The sequence below is a fragment of the Cetorhinus maximus genome, chromosome 23 (assembly GCF_964194155.1).
Source record: "Cetorhinus maximus chromosome 23, sCetMax3.hap1.1, whole genome shotgun sequence".
NCBI lineage: Eukaryota > Metazoa > Chordata > Chondrichthyes > Lamniformes > Cetorhinidae > Cetorhinus > Cetorhinus maximus.
The window spans coordinates 11,172,213-11,181,850 of record NC_135901.1 but is presented as its reverse complement, the minus strand read 5'-3'; positions in this window follow the sequence as shown (position 1 = coordinate 11,181,850).

Sequence of the window (9,638 nt, the reverse complement as noted above, 5' to 3'; positions counted from 1 at the left end):
GGAAAGAAGAGACATGAACGGGATTTAGGCACCAGAATATAAAAGGTGCCATGAGCCTATTTGAAAGAAGATCAGGAGAGTTCTCCCCGCTTCCTGGTCAATGTTTATCCCTCAATCAACTGTTTCCATGTATCCACAATGAATGTCCCTCCCTTTTGTTTGGAAGAAGAAAACTTTTTAGAACAATTGCTAATGCGGTAGCGACGATCTGAAGTTTTAAGTGGGTATCTTGCCAGGTTGCTTTGCATCAGCTTGTGTGGTGTACTTGTTCAGTATTTGGCTATTTGGTTGGTGGTTCGAGTCCATCCACCGGTGGAGTTTTCACTTCATCGGCGTTTATTCTCTCACAGCTCTGGATTGTCAGGGTCCACATTACCTGCAAGAAAATATTTCACAATCGAGGCAAGTGTTTCTGTTATTTAGTGAATTCTCACGCAAGCAATTTTTTTCTCATGTATATTCACGTCAAGTTTAATGAGAAAACGATTAGACCAACCATGTACCTATATCTAACCCATTGGAAATCTATGAAGTCATTGGATTCAAACAAACCCATTCACTCCTCCTCCTCCAGCAGCACAGTGAGTGGGACAGGGAAAAGCAGAAAAGCAGCAATATTCCCGCCCCACACTCTCCAATAACCCGCTGCCAGCAGAAAGCGGCGACTGCAGCTTCGATCAGCGGGTTACTGCCCATCCCTGGGACGCAAGATACTCCAATCCGGGCTCCCAATACACCGAGCACAGGTTCAGGGAAACACAGGTAGATTATATCTCGGTCTATGAAACTCCGAGCAGCATTTACAGAATACCCGAGTGAGTGAGTCACAAATAAAAACAACGACAACTTTCGAAATCTTTTCACTACAAAATTCTTTCCTTTGATTTAAAAGCTGACTGTGGTGAATCTGAAAATGAGAACCATGGGATTTGTGTTATCGACTGACTTGTTTTCCATTGTTTGTCCATCAGATTTGCAACTCAACTTGTGTTGGAGATTGAAGCGAATCTGATTTCAAAATGAGGTCACAAAGCAGGTAAATATTAAATCCAGGAACAAATCCTGAGGAAAATGTATCATAATGTTTGGAAGGAGGTGCAGCTGGGAAGCAGAAGCTGTGAATAATGTTATTGATGATTGATGGGAAAGCATTGGAATCTTGGGCTTCTGGTGGTCAATTCCTTTCTCTACCATTGCATTCAGACAGTATTCTCGCTGTGATAAGGGATATGGACATGTCTTCATCATATGTCCCGCTAGCTCAGTAGATGGAGTTTGAGACCTTGAAACGTCCTCGGTTTGAGCTATTCCTCCAAGGTATCACGGGGCTCAAAGTAAGTCAAAGTAAGCACTCCATTATTCATATCACAATTCCTGGTTTATGAGTTAAAACTGTCCCCAGCTTCACTGGAAGCACGGCAGACATATGGCCGAGTGTACAATGAATGATGATATTTGAAGGGGCAATTTCCAGTCAAACCGCTGCACCAGCAAAACTGCTCAGAGTCAAAGGGTTAGAATAGACACTTACTGGGGAACTGAGAGAAGTGGGTGCAGTTCAAATACAATACAGCTGAGAAAGATCAGATTTATATGGTTAGGGGAAAGCATTGGGAAACTCCTGCTGAACCTTATTCACATCAAAATGAGCGAGGAGGAAAGATTGGATAGGATGGGTCTGTTTTCTTTGAACAGAGGAAGCGAAGGAGATTTAACTGAGGAATATAAAATTATAAAATCGAGATGGAGAAGAAAGAAAGGACCTATTTCCGTGAGCAAAGCAATCAATAACCAGGGGCATGGATTGAGAAAGAAACAAATACTCATATTTGTAAAGTGCCTTTCACCACCACCGGAATCCCAAAGGGTTTTATAGACAATTATGTACTTTTGAAGTGTATTCACTGTAATGTATGAAATGAAGCAAGCTCCCACATACAGCAGCGCATTGATGACCAGATAATCTGTTCTTGTGGTGTTGATTAAGGGATAAATATTGGACAAGACAAGGGACACTGTTAGAGAGTCATAGAGTCATAGAGGTCAACAGCAGAGAAAAAGGCCCTTCGGCCCATCGAGTCTGTACCGGTCAAACAAGTACCTAACTATTCTGATCCCATTTTCCAGCACGAGATCCAGATCCTTGTATGCCATGGCATCGCAAGTGCACATCCAAATACTTCTTAAATGTTATGAGGGTTTCTGCCTCTTCCACTCTTTCAGGCAGTGAGTTCCAGGTTCCCACCACCCTCTGAGTGAAAAAATTCTTCCTCACATCCCCTGTAAACCTCCTGCCCCTTACCTTAAATCTATGCCCCCTGGTTATTGATCCCTCCAACAAGGGGAATACTTCCTTCCTGCCTACCCTATCTACGCCCCTCATAATCTTTTACACCTCAATCATGTCCCCCCTCAATCTTCTCTGCTCCAGGGAAAATAATCCCAGTCTATCCAATCTCTCCTCATAACTAAAACTCTCCAGCCCAGGCAACATCCTGGTAAATCTGCTCTGCACTCTCTTTAGTGCAATCAAATCCTTGCAATAATGTGGATTCCAGAACTGCACGCAGTAATATAGCTGTGGCCTAACCAGCATTTTATACAGTTCCAGCATAAGCTCCCTGCTCTTATATTCTATGCCTCGGCTATTAAATGCAAGAATTTCATATGCCTTCTTAACCACCTGTTCTTGGTCAAAATTGTGATTTGGGATCTTGTACATCCAAGGGCAGACGAAGCCTCAGTTTAACATCTCGTCAAAAAGGCATATTACACTCGAAAGTGCGGGATTCCCTCCGTATTGCACTGGAATGTCAGCCTATGCGGTTGTGCTCATGTCTGGCAATGGTGTTTGAGCTCACAATTTTCTAAGTTAGAAGCAAGAGTGGTACCAGCTGACCCATGGAAGACTAAACAATTCAACTTAATGTATCTGGTGGAAGAATTAGAGAAAAGCTGTAGAGTAATTAATTTCACACAGGAGGTGGTGGGGGTCTGGAACTCACTGCCTGAGCTGATCATAGAGACGGAAACCACCATTGAAGTAAAGGAACTAACACATGGAAAAGCATTTGTGGTGCTGTAACCTACAAGGCTATGGAGCAAGAGCTAAAACATGGGATTAGACCGGATTGCTCCTTTTGTACTGGCATGGACATGATGGATCGAATGGTCTCCTTCTGGATCATAAATATTTCTGTTTCATTGTTTCAATGCTTCAATTGATGATTTTCTTTCCCCTGTGCCAGTTGTGTATTTGCTCAATTAAATTTTTCCATAAGTCAATGGAAGAGAAGGAATCAGTTTCCAACGTGGAGCAGAAGAGAAATGGATCAACAGTGAAACAACACATTTCCAATCAGAGCGGAAATAGGTAACAGAAACAGAATGATTCTCCACACCTTTAGTTTCTTCACTCGTCCAATTACCATTCCAATCCATTCACATTGCTTTTGTCTGGCATCCTCATCCCTGGTGTTACTTATTCTCTTCTGTCTTCCACCCAATCACAAAACTTCTCTCCTGCTATTAACGTTTTTAATAATAGCTTCTAATGTTTCCCTTAACGTCTGTCAAGGTCACCATGGTTTTCTGAAAGATAAATCATGTTTAACCAAATTATTGGAGTTCTTTGTAAAAGTCACATGTGCTGTGGATAAAGGGGAACCAGTGGATGTACTGTACTGAGATTTCCAGAAGGCATTTGATGAGGTGCCACATCAAAGGTTATTGCTGAGAATAAAAGCTCATGGTGGAGGGGGATAACATATTGACATGGATAGATGGTTGGCATGAATGGGTCATTTTCCGGTTGGCAAGATGTAACGAGTGGTGTGCCTCAGGATCAGAGCCGGGGCCTCAATTTTTTACAATTTATACAAATGACTTGAATGAAGGGACGAAAGGTATGGTTGTTGAATTTGCTGATGACACAAAGAAAAGTAGGAAAGTGAGGTGTGAAGAGGACATAAGGAGGCTAAAAAGGGATATAGGCAGGTAACGTGAGTGAGCAAACATCTGGCAAATGGAGCATAATGTGGGCAAATGTGAACTTGCCAAATGTTGGCAGGAGGAATAAAAAAGCAGCTTATTACCTAGATGGTGAGAGATTGCAGAGCACTGAGATGCAGAGGGGTCGTGGTGTCCGAATGCATGAATCACAAAAGGTATAGCAAGTAATTAGGAAAGCTAATAGAATGTTATCGTTCATTGTAAGGGGAACTGAATACAAAAGTTGGGAGACTATGCTTCAGTTACACAGGGCAGTGGTGAGACCATTTCTAGAGTACTGTGTCCAGCGCTGTTCCCCTTGTTTAAGAAAGGATGTAAATGCGTTGGAATCAGTTCAGAAAATGTTTACTAGACTAATACTTTGGATGGGCAGATTGTCTTCTGAGGGAAGGGTGGACAGGCTAAGCTTGTATCTGGAGTTTAGAAGAGTAAGAAGCAACTTACTTGAAACACATAAGGGTCTTGAGAAGGTGGATGTGAAAAAGATGTTTCCTCTTGTGGAAGAATCTTGAATTAGGACTCACTGTTTAAAAATAAGTGTCGCTCATTTAAGACAGAGACGAGAAGTCTTTTTTTTCTCTCAGAGAGCCTTGAGTCTTTGGAACTTCTTTTCCTGAAAAAGTGATGGAAGCAGAGTCTTTGAATATGTTTTTTCCTTTGAAACGGAGGTAGATAGATTCTTGATAAGCAAGGGGATGAAAAGTTATCGGGGGGGAGACAGGAATGTGGAATGTGGAGTTGTGGTTACAATCAGATTAGCCATGATCTTATTGAATGGCAGAACAGGCTTGAGGGGCCGAATAGCCTTCTCCTGCTCCTAATTTGTATGTTTCTATGTTCGTATGTTTATATGTTCGTTCCCTCTCCTCCTTTCCCTGTCTGTGTACTTTGTTGAAATTTATAATACCTTTCTTTTTCTACTTCATTTGATAGTTCACGGACCTGCAGAGTGAATGTTTCAGCTTGCTGGCTTTTTATCCAAACTGGAAGAATTCAGAGATTCAATAGTTTAGCAGTAAGGACAGAGTCAGGAGAAAGAGAGAGCGAGAGGAGGGAAGAACAAACGGTCTTGTGATAGGAAGGCTGAGCGATTAATTGACAAAGGGGGTGATGATTCAAGGTAAGATTTGGTGATAATGAGACAAATAAATAAACTAATAGGACAAATGAAGAAACAGAAAACACGTCCAGAGGGGGTTCAAACGATAACAGCAGAACCATTACCAACACCTACTGTCCGAAAAAATTGGAGTGTGGTTATGATCTGAAATTGTTGAAATGACTATAGAGTCCATAAGGTTGTAAAGTGTCTGATCAAAGATGAGCTGCTGTTCCTCGTGCTTCCATGGAGCTTCATTGGAACAGTGCAGGAGGCCAAGGACAGAGAGGCCAGAGAATGATCAAGAGCTAGGATCACGCTTGAACACTCAATGGTGATGCTCCACAAGTCGCCCAAGCCGGATTTAGTATCCTCAGTGCAAAGGAAACTGCATCATGAGCAGTGAAAACATGATAATGAATAACAAAGAGTAGCAATCACTGCGTCACCAAGAAAGTGTGTTTGGGGCCCTGGAATGTGGGAAAGGAGGAGGTGAAAGGGCGGGTTCTGCATCGGCTGTGCTTGCATGGAAATGGTTCACTGTGATGTTCATAAGAACATGAGAAATAGGAGCAGAGGGAGACCATACGACCATCTGAACCTGCTCCACCATTAAATGATCTTGCACATCCATTGAATCGTTTAGTATGCAAAAAGAAATGGATTTCTATTTGAATATACTCAGCAAGAGTGATAGATTCAATTTATTTTCATCTGGAAAACGCACAAAGTGCACATGAATTGCAAGTGCTCCCTATTGCTGCTCGGCAATAAGATTAACAACTTAATCTGGCCTTGTGTCACCGCACTGAAATCCTGCCATTCTCAGACACGCTGTTCTTCATGTCATAATTGATGGATAAACAGTCCACTGTTCCAATGTAAGGCAAGTTTGCAGATGCTCCGTAGTGTTACAGACTAGCTCATTGGGTCTGCTCATTCCATCCCATCTTATATTCAGCTAATGGGGAAAATCAATAAAATACTGAAACATACTGTGATTTGTGGACAGTGGTGAGTTCGGTGCTCAGATTAGCTCAGGTCTCCATATTTAGAAGCGATGCAAGAAGCGAGCGATGGGGGTGATGCAAGAAAGGTTTATTGGACTAATGCTACAACTGACAGGTTATACCTATCAAGAAATATTGAACAGACTGGAGACGTTTTATGTGGAAAAGTGAGTGAGGGGTGACTTGATCGAGGAATTTAAGATCACATAACTGTTTCTACAGGCCAGACAACTGAAAGGTGTTTCCACTTCTACAAGGACGAAAATGAATATAACTTAGTAATAAATCTAATGTGAAGTTCAAGAGCAGCTTCCTTAACCAGAGATAAAAACGGACAATGCTGGAAATACTCAGCATATCTGGCTGTATCTGGGGATTGAGAAACAGACTCAACGTCCGTCTAATGATGCAGTGCAGTTCTAATGAAAAGTCATAGACCTGAAATGTAAGTGATGTTTCCCTTTCCACAAAAACAACAGATCTGCCGAGTGTTTCGATTCAACAATATCAACTCTCAATGGCTGGATCGTTACCCAGCATTCTCCGCGGGGAAGAATGTGTCCTATCCAGACGACAGGGGGCTTGCTGCGCAGGCGTATTACCGAGCTGGAAGTTGAGCATGCGCAATGCGGTCCCTGATTGGGGCATGCGCAGTGCGGGTTGTGCCTGGAGTGAGACGGAGAAGGAAGAAACAGTCGAGTAAGGTTGAGTAATGGGGTCGTTGAGTGGGTGGAGAGGATTAGAGCCAGGGGAGTGGGCGGGGAGGCCTCATAAACACCCGGAGAATACCTCAAACCCCCACTTCGAAGCTCCCGATCCTGCGTTTGCACGGGACGGGGCGACAGTTGTTGGCCTGCTCTGGGTCACAGGCCTGAGTTAACGGCCGCCATCTTTCCCAGGGGCGAGATGCAGCAGGGCGCATGCGCGGTCATCCCTGTCCCTGTCAGCAAGAGGAGAGAATGTTGTGCATTTCTATCCTGGACTGACGGATGGATTTTGGAAACTCCTTTTACAGAGGGTGAGAAGGGGTGAATTTCCACACAGCAAACTCAAACGAAGAGTAATGTTTGTCTCTTCTAAATTTCTATCCTGGAAATTTCTATCTTGGACTGACAATAAAGGTCTTTGTAAATTTGTTTTACAGGGATATTAGAAGTGGAGGATTGACAGACGGGAAACTCAAACCAAACGCCACATCAAGATCTGACAGAGTCACTCGATTCATCAGAACCTGAATATCATCAGCATCTGAATGAGTAATGAAAAAGCTTTGTCTGTTCTGTCTGTGGAAAAGCACCAAGACGCACAAACCCTGGGTTAGACCACACCTAGATAATACATTCAGTTTTGTGCAACAAACTAAGGAAGGATAGAATGGTCTTGGAGAGAGTGTAGCACAGATTTACCTGAGTGATACCTGAACTCCAAGGGTTTAATTACAAAATAGGATTACAGGAAATAACCATAGAGTCACAATGGCACAGAAGAGGCCATTTGTACCATTTAGCCCATGCCAGCTCTCCAGAGCAATCCAGTGAGACCAATTCCCCTGCTCCACATCCCTGTATCCTTGCAAGTTTATTTCCCTAAAGTGCCTATTCTCCTTCACATCCCCCTCTATCTCTTCCCCAAAAACTTAAATCTGTACCCCCTTTTACAATCAACTGATGGGAACAGATTTTCTTTGTCCACCTTATCTAAAGCTCATAATATAGTATACCTCTTTAAATCTACCCTCACCTCTTTGCTAGAACCATTCGTTTAAATCTCCTCTGCACCTTCTCAAGGACCTTTACATCTTTCCTGAAGTGTGGTGTTCAGAACTGGACACAAATACTCGGGTTGTGGCCTAACCAGAGCCTAACAAAGATTCAGCATAGCTTCCTTGCTTTTGGTACTCAATAGCTCTATTTATGAAGCCCAAGATTGCATATACCTTGCTAACTGCTCTCTTAATCTATCCTGTCACCCTCAAAAAATCTCTGTACATAAAGGGCCAGATCCCTCTGACTCTGTACACTGTTTCGAGCTGTGCCATGAGGCCACTATTGTCTTTCTCTCTCTATCCTTCCTGTCAAAATCCATCACCTCGCTGTGAGGGTTGTAATCTCTGAAATTTAGAAGATGAAGAGGTGATTTGACTAATGTTTTCAGGATGTTAATTGGAATTGACAGGGTAGGTAGAGAGAACTATTTCCACTGGTTGGGGAATCTAGGACAAGTGGGTGGAGTCAAACATAGAATCAGGTTCCAGCACCTTTTCAGGGAGAGAAATGTTGGTGCAGAAACTCCTGAACTCGATGTTGAGTCTAAAGGTCGTAAAGTGCCGAATTAAAAAATGAGCTGCTGTTCCTGGAGCTCCCACTGAGCTTCATTGGAACAGTTCAAGAGGCCAAGGACAGAGAGGGCAGAGTGGGAGTGGGGCGGAGAATTAAAATGACAAGTGACTGGAAGCTCAGGGTCAAGCTCACAGACTGAACAGAGGTTGTTCCACAAAGTGATCACACAATCTGTTTTTCATCTTCCCAGTGTAGAGCAGACCAGATCATGAGCAGTTAATACAGTAACTCAGCTGCAAGAAGTACAAGTAAATCACTCTTTGTTTCATCCCACAAAATCTCAAATATAACCTGAAGGAATATACTTTATTTGGAGAGGAAAGGATACAAAGTAAAGCAAACCGACTACCAGAATATTAAATTTCACCCTAGCCATAAAGATTGTTAACATCAGCAGAAATCGGCCCCAATGTCAAAATCAACATGGTTCAGTCCTCGATGTGATTAACAGCAGCAATAACAGCAGAATCCTGCAGTCACTTGACAACTCACTGGTCTGCCTGCAGGTTGGATGAACGACTGAAGCTCTTTTCACATTCAGAGAAGGTGAACAGCCCCTCCCCTGTGTGAACTCACTGGTGTTTCAGCAGATCCCTTGTGCTTTTCAAATTCTTCTCGCAGTCAGAACATTTATACAGTCTCTCATAAGTGTGCACTCCCTGGTGTGCCCGAAGGTGTGATAAAAATCCTTTCCCACATTCAGTGCAGGTGAACAGCCTCTCCTCTGTGTGACTGTGGCATTGAGTTTCCAAATCTCAGTCAAAGAGTCATAGAGATCCACAGCACAGTAAAAGGCCCTTCAGCACATCGAGTCTGCGCCGGTCAAACAAGTACCTAACTATTCTAATCCCATTTTCCAGCACTAGCCTTGTATGCCATGGCATCGCAAGTGCACATCCAAATCCTTCTGAAATGTTATGAGGGTTTCTGCCTCTACCACCCTTTCGGGCAGTGAGTTCTAGATCCCCACCACCCTCTGGGTGAAAAAATTCTTCATCACATCCCCTCTAAACCTCCTGCCCCTTACCTTAAATCTATGCCCCCTGGTTATTGATCCCTCCACCAAGGGGAAAAGTTCCTTTCTGTCTACCCTATCTATGCCCTTCATAATTTTATACACCTCAATCATGTCCCCCCTCAATCTCCTCTGCTCCAGGGAAAATAACCCCAGTCTATCCA